The sequence below is a fragment of the Oreochromis niloticus genome, linkage group LG3 (genome assembly GCF_001858045.2).
Source record: "Oreochromis niloticus isolate F11D_XX linkage group LG3, O_niloticus_UMD_NMBU, whole genome shotgun sequence".
Classification (NCBI taxonomy): Eukaryota; Metazoa; Chordata; class Actinopteri; order Cichliformes; family Cichlidae; genus Oreochromis; species Oreochromis niloticus.
The window spans coordinates 44309239-44324517 of NC_031967.2; the positions used below are offsets into that span (position 1 = coordinate 44309239).

The 15279-nt window shown below is 42.4% G+C and overlaps 2 long non-coding RNA genes across 4 annotated transcripts in view; both read right to left on the minus strand.

Annotated features, from left to right (window-relative positions):
* Positions 1-824: 824 nt before the first annotated feature.
* Positions 825-15279, minus strand: part of LOC102079775 (myelin-oligodendrocyte glycoprotein) — a 43594-nt gene continuing 29139 nt past the window's right edge. The window contains exons 1-6 of one of the 2 annotated variants that reach the window (XR_003215541.1): positions 14107-14292; positions 12441-12818; positions 12262-12354; positions 12071-12163; positions 11522-11988; positions 825-1146 (exon numbers count right to left, since the gene is read on the minus strand). This is a non-coding gene — a long non-coding RNA (myelin-oligodendrocyte glycoprotein). Of the gene's footprint in view, positions 1147-11521; positions 11989-12070; positions 12164-12261; positions 12355-12440; positions 12819-14106; positions 14293-15279 lie in introns of those variants that run through there. The other variant, XR_002059445.2, reaches the window with a different exon arrangement.
* LOC106096862 (retrovirus-related Pol polyprotein from transposon 412) lies at positions 1293-11506 on the minus strand. Of its 2 annotated transcripts, XR_003215329.1 has the most exons (5): positions 11165-11506; positions 11003-11073; positions 2690-10204; positions 2528-2598; positions 1293-1729 (listed from the first exon to the last, which is right to left on the minus strand). It is a non-coding gene; the product is annotated as a retrovirus-related Pol polyprotein from transposon 412 (long non-coding RNA). The 2 variants fall into 2 exon arrangements; XR_001223210.3 differs by lacking the exons at positions 1293-1729; positions 2528-2598 and having other exon boundaries at positions 2941-3434; positions 3471-10204.

Here is a 15279-nt window from a genome sequence, read left to right on the forward strand (position 1 = left end):
TTTTAATAGAGTCTCCATAAATTATGTTTTTTGTTACTTCAGAGGTCTTTGGTGTCCTTCCAGTCTTCAGTGTCTCCAACATGTTTTTCAACTCAGTTTCTACTTCAGTCCTTCCACATGATGTGTGACTGAACTGTTCCCACTGGAAATGTCTTTCCAAGGCTGTTGGTTGGAAATATCCAGTAAACTGTGACCAATAAACCAGCATGTTCATTTCAGTTCAACACAGTGAAAATCACGGAGGACTTTCCCACTTAACCTCCTAAGACCCGAACTCTTCCACAGCATGCAGTTTTAATTTCTCTTTGATATTTGGGCTGATTGGGACCCAATGAATGTAAAAACAAAGAATTACCAGATTTTTTCTTTACCTGATTTTTGTTTCTCAGAAAAATGAGAGCCACATACGAGCATATTCATTTAAAATTTCAATAGAACAGTAGCAGTATAATGTCGTTGTAAGTGAATATCAGGCCCTTGTAAAGTAAAATTGAGTATTTTGTTCAAAATAACCCAAAATGTGATGCCAGGTCCTAGGAGGTTAAATTTGTCCATTGGAGGTCATTCAGAAGCCTCACTGAAGGATTCAAGGTGACCTTGACCAGCAAGATGTACAATATAAATAAATGAGACATTAAACCTGACAGTAATAAATAATGCTCTTTATCCAGCTAAGTGTTGATCTGCAGACTGAACTTCAGTTCTCTAATGAAGTCCAAGCAGTCCTCCAGTGTTTGACAGAGAGCTACAAGTGAAAAAAGAAAGTACAAAGAGGATGAAAGAGATGAACCAAAGAACAAAGCTGAAACAACATGATAGAATCACATTCAAACTAGCCTCTAGTCTCTCATCCAGATCACCACACCCTGAACCCACTGCTCCACCCCTCCCCTGCAGCTGAGCCACAAACCACATCACAACTACAAAGAGGTGAAGCTTGGACATCTCTGCTGGCACATCCTCCTTTGAGCCTTTGAACTCAAAAGTTAAAAGTTGCAAGAAATATTCAACTAGCGTACAATTATAGAGGAACACATCCTGTTTTTGTAGCTGGCTATGAAGACGTGCATTTCTGCTGGGATTTAACATGACAGTCTGTGAGGGCTGACTTGAGTAGATGAACTGCAGTTCCCCTGGGGACTGCTGCTTGGTGTAGCACTTACCTGGATTTATATACAGTACCAATGGATAACTACCAAGGTAATGAGTAATTTGGGCTAGTATCAGAAGATAAAGAACGACTCTTAGAGCTCTGGTATATGAATGGCAGAGAAACCAGACAAACACAGTTGTGTGGCTTAAAAGTGCTTTAGTGATTTTAAGCCCTTTAAAAGGAATTTGTAAACAACACAGTGTTACAACAGGTTTTAACAGAACTTCCAGTATAAAAATTTCCCCCAAAGTAGCAAAACAATAGAATAAAATAAAATTGTGCACAAGTAAAACTATTAGTCTTTTTTAAGTCCAAATGGTACCGGTGGGGCCCATGACAAACGGGTGTATTGCAATAGAGTCTGTCCAATGGTAAGAGTGTGTGTGATTGTCTATCCTACCGTACTACTTGTACAGTAGAAGATTGTAGTCCATCAATGTGCAAATGAGTGTGCGTGTGTATGTATATCGTCTCCTAGGATCTTGGGTTGGCTCGCCATCCAGTGAACACTGGAACACTCTGGGTTCTGGAATCGCTGACCTGGTCTTTGGATTTGTCCCATATAAAAAACCTGACCTATAACCAATGGCCAAATATATGTCACGAACAATTTAGGAATAACTCTCACAAATTAAACTAAAGTAGTGTCACAGTGCAGTAACTACTATTCAGATCAGCTATCATCAATTCAATCATCATCAGTTAAATCATGTTGTACAACATTAAAATATCAAGTTTCAAAGTATCAATATCCAAAATTTCACAGTATCAAGGTTCAATACTTGCTTGTAACCTGCAGTAACATTAAAGATTATCTACAAGGTTTCAAACATTCAGGAATTATAGTCACCATATAATTCACTTTCATTGTAAACATTAATTACATTCATCAGAATAAACTCACTGTACATATATATCTAATCACAAATAAATAAGTATATTACCCCTTTTAAGAATAATATGCAAATGCTTATCAGAAATTGAACAAAGTGCAAACAATCAGGTTCAATAACATAAAAACACAAGGACTCAGTCCACAAATAGGAGTATTAAAATAGACGTGCTTAATCCTGCTTGTACCATAGGCCTACTAGTACAAGTGGAAATACACTAAAAATTACCTCCAAGTATTCAATACTGAGTATTCTAAAACAACAGATTGACATCAAAATTAAACAGGAAGCAGGATAAAGTCTGCTTACAATTATCTCTCATAAAGTTATTTTTTAGCTGCTTTAACCATTTACAGCGTTTCACATGTTAAATTACTTAGTTAACGATCTAACTAACATAACAGCAGTGCGTTTCAGAGACATCCAACAACTGTACCCACACTCCGCACATCACGTGTCTGATTAGCCACATTTAGCTTACCGCCGTCGAGTGTATGCTCAGCGTTTACGTGAAGCCACAGCTCAGTAAACCTTCCGGTTTCACTCTGCCCTCTACGACAACAAGTGCAAAACCATATTTTGTGAAAAATATCAGTTTAGATGGTATTTTTTAACTTGTTAGATGTTAATTTCTCCAGCTTACCGATAACAAAGTTTTAGTCCGCCTGCTCTGTTCGGCTGTAGAAGCAAGAGACTGCAAACTTGGGAGCTGGCACTAAGGAGGGACAAGAGCTGCATAGAGCTTCACTGATTGGCTGACATGCGAGGAGTGGAGTAAAATAATAGGCTCTCATCAGAGCTCATCAACCCTCTGAGAAAACTTAACCCTTGTTTGACCAGAGCATATCATATATAAATCTGTGTCCCTTTTATGTTTAAATAAATGTATTGATCTCGTTTCACTTTCATTAAACAAGGACAGTAAGAACAGGAACAATGAACCTAAAATGTTTTACTTTTTCTTCTCTTTTGTTTGAGATGATTTTAGGAACTGGGTTACACCCTCCCCTCTTGAATTCATGCAAGTCCCTTTGCATGTCTACTGTGAACTGCATCATCTAAGAACAATAATTCAGCTTTAGCATTTAAAGATTCAATGAAAGCTGTGGTTAAACCCTGGAATAATGACTTGACCACAGTGACAAGGGGATTTCCCAATTCAGGATAGTCTAGCCTTTTTGGTGGCTGACGACTTCTTTCTGATCTTCGGACAGGAATTTCTTTGCTTGTTTGTTCATCTCTGTCTTTGTTTACTGTTTCCCTGTCAAATATCAAGTCCTCTCCTTCCTCATCACTCCCTAACATGTCTGAGAGAAGTAGGATTTGTTCATCCCTCATGTCAGGGCGATCCGTAGAAGGTAAGTCTCTTTCCTTTTCAGATTCGTCATTTCCAGGTAAGTCTCTTCCCTTTTCAGATTCGTCATTTCCAGGTAAGTCTCCCTCATATGAGGCTTCTCCATAACTTGCAATCTGATTGTCATAAGGTTGGTCATCGTCAGCATGACTGGCTGGAACAACATCGGATATCGTGTCTGCACAAGCTGGAGTACCATCAGCCAACTTGTCATGATCTGCAGTCACATCATCCTGACCAAGACTTGATTTATGAGTCAGCAGAACATCTCGCTTGACAATGTACGTCGAGTCATTTGGCACTGATCTATCTGCAAACCAGTGGACTGGAACAATGTCATCCTCATCTGAGGAGTGATCTGCTCTTTCATAGTCTTTGTGAGTAATCTGTCGCGTTCTGGGCCTTTTCTTTGGTTTTGGTTTTTCAGGTTTCACCTCCTTGGCTGCAGAGAGGAACCCACAAGGGAGTAAGAGGTCTCTGTGTAGGGTGCGTATGGGGCCATCCTCACCCTCAGGTTTAACGGTGTAGACGGGGAGGTCTCCAGCTCGTTTCACCACCACATAGACGGTCTGCTCCCATTTATCGGCGAGTTTGTGTTTTCCTCGAATGCGTATGTTCCTGACCAGCACTCGGTCTCCGATTTCCAAGGTAGATGGGGTCACATGTTTGTCAAATCTGGTTTTGTTCCTTTTGGCTACCTTTGCAGCACTCCGTGTAGCTATTTTATAGCTCTCCTCAAGATGGGATTTGAGGTCCTTAACATATTGGGAGTGTGACTTGTTTTGTTGTTCTCTCACAGGTAACCCGAAAGCTAAGTCGACAGGCAACCGTGGCTGACGCCCAAACATCAGCTCATAAGGTGTGAATCCAGTTACCTCGTTCTTGGTACAGTTGTACGCATGAACTAAAGGCTTTACAAAATCCTTCCAATGTGACTTATCTTTGTTCTCCAGAGTTCCAAGCATACTTAAGAGTGTTCGGTTAAAACGCTCCACCGGGTTGCCCCTGGGGTGGTACGGGGTAGTCCGAATCTTCTGTATGCCTGCTACTTCACACAGCCCTTTGATCAGCTGAGATTCAAAATCCGGCCCTTGATCGCTGTGTAATTTTTCAGGAATGCCATAGTGTACTATGAAATGGTCCCACAGACACTTTGCGACAGTCCGAGCTTTTTGGTTCGATGTTGGGATAGCGACTGCATATTTAGTAAAATGATCTGTGATGACAAGAACATCTTTCACATTACTGCTGTCCGGTTCAATGGATAGGAAATCCATACAGACTAGCTCAAGGGGTCTTGTCGTCATGATATTCACCAAAGGTGCAGCCTTCTCAGGTAACGTTTTCCTACGTACACACCTGTGGCAGGTCTTTATCTTTTTCTCCACATCTGAGGACATTCTCGGCCAGTAGAACCTGGCTCTGACCAGATCGAGTGTGCGCTCTATTCCCATATGACCCATGTTGTCATGTAGGCTTGTCAACACAGACTCTCGCAGGTCTTCAGGTAAGACCAACTGGTAATGTTTATTACCGCCTTCTTGGCGTGTTCTGTAGAGAATGTCATTGCACAGCTCGAACCTGTTCAACTCTCTCAGCAACAGGACTACGTCTGGAAGTTCTTTCCTCAATGTGGGAGGGGGTTTCTCCCCACTCTCCATCTGGGTGATAATATGTCTGACGCACCGATCAGATCTCTGGCTGTCCCTGATATCTGCCTGTGAGAGGTGGGGAATGATGTGTAGGCCTCCCAACGTCTCTTCATGCTCAAAGCTGTCAGGTACAGCATCTCCAGAAATGGCAAGACTTTCGACAAGGGATATACCTGCATCATCACCCAAAGCTTCAGAGGTGGTTGAATGATAAACAAACTGTCTCTCACAGATAGCATGAACAACGTCCTGATCGACTGAGTCAATATTGTCTGGATCTGACAGATGTTGTTTTGCAAACTGGCATATCCGGTCTCTCTCTTTTTGAGATGTAAGGTCATCAGGTAGCTTGCCATGAGGACGACGCGACAGTCCATCGGCATCTCCATTTTGTTTTCCAGAACGATACTGGAGTCTGAAATTGAAGGTAGAGAGGGCCGCCAACCACCTGTAGCTCGTTGCATCGAGTTTCGCTGAGGTGAGGATGTAGGTCAGAGGGTTTGAGTCTGTGACAACGGTGAAGTGATTGCCATAGAGGTAGTCACTCAGCTTCTCTGTTACAGCCCACTTTAAAGCCAAAAACTCGAGCTTGTGTGCTGGATACCGGGACTCACTACACGACAAACCTCTGCTCGCGTAGGCGATAACCCGCAGCTGTCCCTCCTGCTCCTGGTATAAGGCTGCTCCAAGGCCCGTGGTGCTCGCATCTGTATGAAGGATGTAAGGCAGCTTTGGGTCAGCAAAGGCCAGGACTGGAGGAGACGTTAGCTTGTCAATGATAGCCTCAAACGCTTTCTGGCAAGCAGGGGTCCATCGCCCGTAAAACGGCTCCTTTGGATCATGATACTGATTACTCCTCCCTTTTGATTTGCAATGCTTCCTCAGTGGTGGATAACCGGACGTTAGATCGTTCAGCGGTTTCACAATACTTGAGTAGCCTTTAACAAACCGTCTGTAATACCCACAGAACCCGAGGAAGGATCTCAGCTCCTTGAGGTTCTGAGGGACTGGCCAAGTTTTAAGTGTGGCCGTCTTTTCTGGGTCAGTTTCCACTCCGTGCTGAGAAACAACATGCCCCAAGTACCGAACTGAGGACTGGAAGAACTTGCACTTCTCAGGAGACAGCTTTAACCCATACTCCTTTAAGCGTTCCAGGACCTTCATGAGTCTGGCTTCATGCTCCTCAAGGGTTTTGGAGAAAACTATCAGATCATCCAGGAAAACAACAACTTCCTTCAGATTTATGTCTCCCATGCATTTCTCCATAAGCCTCTGAAAAGTACTTGGCGCGTTTGTCACTCCCTGTGGCATACGGTTGAACTCCCAGAAACCTAGTGGACAGACAAAGGCAGTCTTGGGCTTATCACTCTCTGCAACTTCGATCTGATAATAGCCGGACTTAAGATCAAGTGTACTGAACCACTTGGAACCTGAGAGTGCGGTGAAGGTGTCATCCAGTCTTGGGAGGGCGTATGCGTCTTTCACTGTTTGTAAGTTTAACTTACGGTAGTCAACACACAGACGTACCTGACCGTTCTTCTTCCTGACCACAACAATTGGTGAGGAGAATGGGGACTCGCTCTCGCGGATTACTCCAGTTGCGAGAAGCTCTTGCAGATGCTTTCGAACAGCCTCTATGTCGTGCGGGTGAATCGGTCGGGCTCTGTGTTTAAATGGTGTCTCATCTGCTAGCTTAATGTGGTGTTTGACCTTGTCCGTCCTTCCAAAATCCAGATCAGTCTGGGCGAAGACCTCTGGCATACTGCTCAGCTTTTGAGTAATGCGGTCTTTCCAGTCAGAAGGGATAGGAGAGTTGGCAAAGTCAAATGTCACACTAGGGGTCTTGGATGGTTCACACTCTGATGGCTCACTCACAATTTGTTTGTGAGATAGGACAGTCTGTATTGCACTGAGTTCGGCAATCACGCTCTTAGCTGGGATGGTAATGTCGTGCTCTGACTCATTGGAAACTACTACAGGTAGTTTGCACGACTGGTTACTTGGCAAGTCAAGGAGACAGGTTTGCACTAAAAGCCCCCCAGGCAGGGAAGATGCTGAAGGATATTCCAACAGGGCAGATCTCTCAGTGTAAAATTCCTTGATTGATACTGTCCCCTCAAGAACGACTGTTTTCCCAGCTGGGACGATCACTTCATCCTTGCCACGCATCCTCACTAATCCAACGTTTTCATCTGAACATTGCTTTTGCCGCAACTCCAGTACTTTGAGTACGGTTCTGTACCCATGAGGAATGGGATGGTAGCTCTCTGGGTTCGCGTCTGTGTACATTTCATACACTACATCAAGAGTGTTTGTTCCAATCAATACACAAGTCTTCGTTAATGTCTGGGTGTCTGGGACTACTAGAGCCAGCGTTTTGACTTCTAGTTCAGCACCAAGAAAGTCTTTAGGAAAGGTGATTCCAATCTCAACATAACCCAGATAAGGTACAAGCTGCCCATTGGCTCCTTCAACTTCCAGAAGGTCATGGAGTGGCTCTATCGGTTGCTCAGACAAATACTGGTCATAGTAGGACTTGGTGATAGTGGTCACTTGAGAACCCGTATCAAGGAGACAACTGCACACCTTACCTTTGATCGTGACTTGACCTGTACTCTTCGTGCCTATGAGCCTCTTAGGTAGTCTGAAAGGTTGCTCTCTAACATGGGATTGCCTCAAAGTGGCCTGTGCTCTTGTCTTAGCTTGACTTCCAGATTTAGCGGGACGACGTTGACCTGCTTCAGTCCCAGTTTGCCCCACAACTGAGACTGCGTCTAAAAATCCTGGTGAGCAGATGGAGTGTTTTGCATGTCCCAAATGCGACGCTTCTCTCTCAATTGCTTCCTCTTATCAGCGACAAGAGTGGGGTCTGGGTCATTACTGCAACTTGCTGAGATGTGGCCATCCTGACCACACTTGAAGCAGTACCATGGTTTTGGCTGGGTGCTCTGCCGCAAGTTGGCAGGCTTCGCACTTGTGACATTGATGCTAGGGGTTGCCATAGCCATGTCACGTAAATCACACTCAGCCTTGTCTTTAGGCTTCGAGCTTTTCTTATGTTTCTTTGCCATCAAATTAATAAGCTGACTCTGTAGAGATGCAACTTGCTTCCTCAGATCTGTCAACGGGTCGGAATCAGATTGAGTCACTGCCTGTAGCTCACTACAGGTGCAAGTCTTTTGACAGTGTGCCACAACCCGCTGCCGGGTTGAGCCAAGGTGTTTCTTCATCCGTGTGGCTTTAGCTGCCAGTCTATCTTCTTCTGTTCGGAGCATTAATAGAAGTTCTGAAAATGTTGGAGGTTGGCTTTTCTTATTTTCAAGATTAAGATCTGAGAGCAAGGTGTGGTCCCAACATCCACGACAAAACTGCTTGAGAATGTGTTTATCGGCATCCTCAGCAGCGACTCCTCCCCTCTTCAGAGTGAGGTTCAATGCGCCCTGAAGACGGCAGAGGTACGCAGAGGCCTTTTCACCAGGATCCTGAAGAGTGTTCATGAATTGGGCGAAAAGCTCCTCTCCGTCCTCCACTGTTCCAAAAGCTGCATCTAACAACTGAAGGTAAGTTTCAGGTGAAGCTTCTGGGCTCAGTCTGTTGACAATGTCAGCTGCAGGGGACAACAAGCTCTCAAAGATCTTTCTAGATTTTTGAAGTTCAGACATGGCGGGGTCTTTCCTGAGAAGTTCGACATGTGAACGCCATGTGTCATAATCTGTCTCACCGTTGGGTCTGGGAATCCTACCAGAGAATGAGCGGAGTCTCATTGGAGAATATGAATGTGCAATCAAGTCATCTTTCTTCACGATGTGTTCCACAATGACTTTCTGAATTTCAGGTGGGTTGAAACTGTTTGCCGCACTAAGTGGGCTCTTTTTGAAATCAACAGGTAGGTGTGGCTCCGCACCACCTTGAATCAATCCTACCTGTGGTGGATCTTCAGACAACTGCTGGCGTGCAATCTCAGAAGTTTCAAGAGAGGGGTGAAGCTGGTTCTCCCTGTTTGGATCATCAACTTGCATGGAGGAGAGCATACATTCATCATCGGTCTCTGAACTCCCAATGATTTCACTGATCTCTGTCATCATCGACTTCAGTACCTCTTCAAAACTTTTGCCACTCAGTTTTGCCACCTGCTTTATTTCATCCAAGTAGGATTTGGTAGCACTGCCACCCACCTTGGCAGTGTAAACGCTGGAGAGAGCTCTTACATGGTATTTTACACCGGGCTTCCCTTCAACTTCATATGTGTATGGCAAAAGATCAGTTAAGGCATCAATGGAGTTACCACTTCGGTACTCAACGATCAGGTTTTTGAAAAACTCAGAGTTGGAATCTATAACTGGGACGGCTCTAAAGGTACCATACTGCTTTAAAAAGTCTAGAATCTCTTCATCATCCGATGAATTGAGTATACCACTAACAATTACGGCATTGGGGACTTTGATACCTGACCTCAATACAAAATCCATCTTGTGGCAATAGCAAAAGATGTTTCAATGACAATACACACACTTTAAAGAGGTTTCACTGCTGATATTCATGCACCAAAGAGCTCCTGGCTGGCTCGCCACTTTTGTAGCACTTACCTGGATTTATATACAGTACCAATGGATAACTACCAAGGTAATGAGTAATTTGGGCTAGTATCAGAAGATAAAGAACGACTCTTAGAGCTCTGGTATATGAATGGCAGAGAAACCAGACAAACACAGTTGTGTGGCTTAAAAGTGCTTTAGTGATTTTAAGCCCTTTAAAAGGAATTTGTAAACAACACAGTGTTACAACAGGTTTTAACAGAACTTCCAGTATAAAAATTTCCCCCAAAGTAGCAAAACAATAGAATAAAATAAAATTGTGCACAAGTAAAACTATTAGTCTTTTTTAAGTCCAAATGGTACCGGTGGGGCCCATGACAAACGGGTGTATTGCAATAGAGTCTGTCCAATGGTAAGAGTGTGTGTGATTGTCTATCCTACCGTACTACTTGTACAGTAGAAGATTGTAGTCCATCAATGTGCAAATGAGTGTGCGTGTGTATGTATATCGTCTCCTAGGATCTTGGGTTGGCTCGCCATCCAGTGAACACTGGAACACTCTGGGTTCTGGAATCGCTGACCTGGTCTTTGGATTTGTCCCATATAAAAAACCTGACCTATAACCAATGGCCAAATATATGTCACGAACAATTTAGGAATAACTCTCACAAATTAAACTAAAGTAGTGTCACAGTGCAGTAACTACTATTCAGATCAGCTATCATCAATTCAATCATCATCAGTTAAATCATGTTGTACAACATTAAAATATCAAGTTTCAAAGTATCAATATCCAAAATTTCACAGTATCAAGGTTCAATACTTGCTTGTAACCTGCAGTAACATTAAAGATTATCTACAAGGTTTCAAACATTCAGGAATTATAGTCACCATATAATTCACTTTCATTGTAAACATTAATTACATTCATCAGAATAAACTCACTGTACATATATATCTAATCACAAATAAATAAGTATATTACCCCTTTTAAGAATAATATGCAAATGCTTATCAGAAATTGAACAAAGTGCAAACAATCAGGTTCAATAACATAAAAACACAAGGACTCAGTCCACAAATAGGAGTATTAAAATAGACGTGCTTAATCCTGCTTGTACCATAGGCCTACTAGTACAAGTGGAAATACACTAAAAATTACCTCCAAGTATTCAATACTGAGTATTCTAAAACAACAGATTGACATCAAAATTAAACAGGAAGCAGGATAAAGTCTGCTTACAATTATCTCTCATAAAGTTATTTTTTAGCTGCTTTAACCATTTACAGCGTTTCACATGTTAAATTACTTAGTTAACGATCTAACTAACATAACAGCAGTGCGTTTCAGAGACATCCAACAACTGTACCCACACTCCGCACATCACGTGTCTGATTAGCCACATTTAGCTTACCGCCGTCGAGTGTATGCTCAGCGTTTACGTGAAGCCACAGCTCAGTAAACCTTCCGGTTTCACTCTGCCCTCTACGACAACAAGTGCAAAACCATATTTTGTGAAAAATATCAGTTTAGATGGTATTTTTTAACTTGTTAGATGTTAATTTCTCCAGCTTACCGATAACAAAGTTTTAGTCCGCCTGCTCTGTTCGGCTGTAGAAGCAAGAGACTGCAAACTTGGGAGCTGGCACTAAGGAGGGACAAGAGCTGCATAGAGCTTCACTGATTGGCTGACATGCGAGGAGTGGAGTAAAATAATAGGCTCTCATCAGAGCTCATCAACCCTCTGAGAAAACTTAACCCTTGTTTGACCAGAGCATATCATATATAAATCTGTGTCCCTTTTATGTTTAAATAAATGTATTGATCTCGTTTCACTTTCATTAAACAAGGACAGTAAGAACAGGAACAATGAACCTAAAATGTTTTACTTTTTCTTCTCTTTTGTTTGAGATGATTTTAGGAACTGGGTTACATTGGCATTACCCCAGTGTTGGTTTTTAAACACTTATTAGGGTTAGATCAAAATAATGTTGCTGACAAGGAATGGAAAAGAATTTAACAATTGGTTTTAGACTGGCTACTTCACTGGATCTGAATCCAATTTAAAGAATAACCTACATGTCGCTTGTTTGAGATATTTACTGTTAGATTTCCAGATTTCCCACGCTGTGTTTTTTCTGATACAACACTTGAGTCTTCACCTGAGGTCGAAGTTTAAATCAGACTCCGTTTATAGAAGTGACATTATGATGGGTCTCAGTGCTGCTGGGCCAAGTGCCTTCCTGTGGCTGCTGGTTTGAACCTCCAACCTGACCATAAGGATCCAGCAGAGCCAGAAAAGGTAAATCTCCAACGCTCTCAGGTCCATTAACACCAGCCCTCCTTTGAGCACCTGGAATTGTTATGGTTGGTTTGGGTCACTTCGTCGCCTTGATGCTTCTGTTGAAAGAAGTTGAATAATAAGTCAGTCTGATGGCACAAGAAGCAACAACATGTTTGTGTTTGCTTGTTTCTGATGTACATTTTGTTTGATGGTGAGAGAAATACGCAGTGACAGCCACAACCGACACGAAGGCAGTAACTACGACAACCAGAAAGACCCTGGACCGACCTGCTGATATATAAAAAAGAAAAAAAAATGAACAAGGTCACCACACAAAAAATATCACCCTAACAAAAGCAATGCAGAGAAAATGTGGATTGTTATCTCACTATTTCTTGGAGACACGTCACGAGGATCTGGAGTTTGGAAGTTTCTAGGATACACCGGACTCTCTGTCGTAGAGGTCTTAGCGTACTTTGGATCTATAATATAGTAGAGTCATGATCTGTTCACCTGAAAGTTTGGAAATGAGTTGAAAACAAAAGAGCACCAAAAGAAATCTTCTCACCGACTACAAGTTCAACTACTGCAGCTTTCACTCTGCTCCTCAGCTTGGGGATGAAGCATCTGTATCTGCCGTTGTCTTCCTCCGACACGTTCAGGATCTTCAGTGAAATGTTCCCGTGTTTCATGGCGTCCATGAACAGCTCCGTCCTCCTGAAGTACGAGGCCATCTTCATGTCGGGGACCTCCTTCCTGTCCCTGTACAGGTGAACGTACTCCACTCGGCTCAGCCGGTCCGACGGGTCGGGCTTCAGGTCAGGTTTGGACCACTCCACCGTCAGACCCTGGACATCGAACATGGGCTTCAGGTGACACGGCAGGATGACATCATCACCCGGAGCGGCGATGATTGGAAGATTTGAACCAATCACCAGAACCTCACCTGGAAATATGGAAAATTAAACATCTTGAACTCCACAGACCCCTGTAGAGTTACACACTGATGACATAAAGGCTAACAACAGTTGGCTCTGCCACTTTATACTGTAAAGTGAAAACTCTACAGTGATCCGGAGAAATCAAAAGACCCTCTAACAAAAAGCACTTGGTAATAAAAAAATAACTTTATTTTAACAGGAAGATGCCTCTGACAGAACCAGGCTCAGGGAGGGGCAGCCATCTGCTGCGAGAGCATAAAGATTTCTACTGAATTATGTTTAACTGTGACAGGGTCACCTTTTTGTTTTTACTGCTGAACAGCTCATGTAAGCATCCTGACATTAGCAAGTCTCACCACTGGACTGCCTTCTTTAATGTGTGATCTTAACCTCAGCAAATAACCTGTTATTATAAGAGTCCGTGCAGTAAATACAGACACTCTGTGGGGTTACTCATTCATTTAACTCTTTTAAATAACAGCTGCTATGTGTGACTGCAGACACAGTGTCAGCTGTTAAATGACTGTGTAGAAAAGTAGTTTGTGGTTCCAGCCTCCTCAATTTTTATTTTAAACTGAAGACAGCAGCTGCCTCTGGGAGAAATATAAACTTCACACTTAAACTGTTGAGTCATATGGAGCCTAAGTGATGTGACACTGAAATATGGCGCGCGGCTGAATCGTTAACCTCAAAATTAAAAACAGAAGAAGAAAATAAGTCACACATATCTCTGAGACGAGCCACAAAACTGAATGAGTATTTCTGAACAGCTACAGATTCATCTTAGTCAGTAGTTTCTGAAGCTTTTAGTTCTGCTTGAATGTGTGAGGGGGGTTTTCTTGGTTTCTTCAGATTCAATACTTGGAGTGTTTTATAGTACATAAATGTATATTTTCTAAAGCTAAACCACATTTTCTTTCTTTCAAAAAAGAAAATTAGTTGTTTTTGTGCTTTTATGACTTTTGTATGCTTCAAATGTTGCTATTAAGTTGGAAAGAATAAGGTATCTATCACAGATAGCTGTAAATTCCTTAGATATCAGAACACGAAGACACGACACATTTTGAGATAATCATTGGTTTTTAATGGTTGATGTTTATTGACATTAAGCCTCCATAAAAGTACTAAACTTGACAGAAAAAGATTGCTCATCATGAATGCAGAACCTACCCGTCATCACCTTCAGTGACCCCTGGCTCTACTGAATCTGGCAATCTGGCCCAAACAGCCATTATGTCAAAATACATTTTTCTTAAAGTTATTTGTTGTGTAAAGTTTAACTAAGATATTTACCTTGGACAGGAGTCCTGACGATGAAAGCCAAGCACACGATTAAAGTCCAGAGTGAAAAAGGGAAAAAAGAGTCCTCAAAGTGCGATTTGTAGACACACATGATGAGAACGAGCTCAGTCGGTGCCTGAGAGAAGCAAATCTTCTTCTTCCTCTGTAAAGCTGCAGTCAGGTCTGCCTCCTACTTGCTGAATAAACGATGCAGCTCCTCCTTACCGCCCATCTGGTGAACATCCAGGCTGTGGCTGGGGAGGTTTCATTTAATCACAGTGTTCACGCCTTAAATCTTTTAGCTGTCACAGTCTGACTCTTCCTCATTTTTTAACTGGAGTGGCTGTTAATTAGTCTCACGTTTCTAAAAACAAGAGAATATCACTTTTTCTTTGCTGTTGAATAAAGCTGACAGAGTACAAAAAGCAGCCATGCCCCTCCCCGGTGTTCTGGGTTTATTTTACTTTTAGATCAAAAGTATTTGAACTAAACAGGGAAGGACACAGATGGACTGCTAAACTCGGAAGACGCGTTCAAAGAGGCCGTGGGTTTCTTTCAGGAGAGTGTTTAGACTAAGAGCATCAAGCAGATTTCATATGTGAACATCTCTGCTCTCACTGAGGGAAGCAGCGATCGGTTTCTTCAGATCTCTGTGTGTTTAGTTGGGTTTGATTTTTATTTGGGATTAAAAGAATCTTCAGTTTCTTACTGATTGAATAATTAGAAACCTTCAGATATATCAGTATAAAGGAATGTTCAGGGCCAGCTGTAGACACGATAACTGGCGCCTGATATCCGTCATGGCCACCTCGTAGCTCAGGGCCTACAAAACAAGCTTCTCCCCACCAGATTTAACTGGATAGATAGAAGCACATTCTCATATAAAACTCTGAAGTGCCAGGGGGCTTACTCTCTTTTGGGAAGCCTCCCACAGCTCCAGGCTAGTTCTAAGCTAAATTTGAGCTTGAATTTATGAATTTAAATTCTTACTGTTCCATTTGAACTAATATATGAGAGTCACATTATGACTGAGGGAGTGTAAAACACTGAGTTCATTATTTTCTCAGTTCAATGTTATTTATATAGCACCAAATCACAACAACAGTCGCCTGAAGGTGCTAAACATTATCAGCTAAAGATCTTAAAATAATGAGTCAGGTGGAATAAAAACCCACATGAAACAAG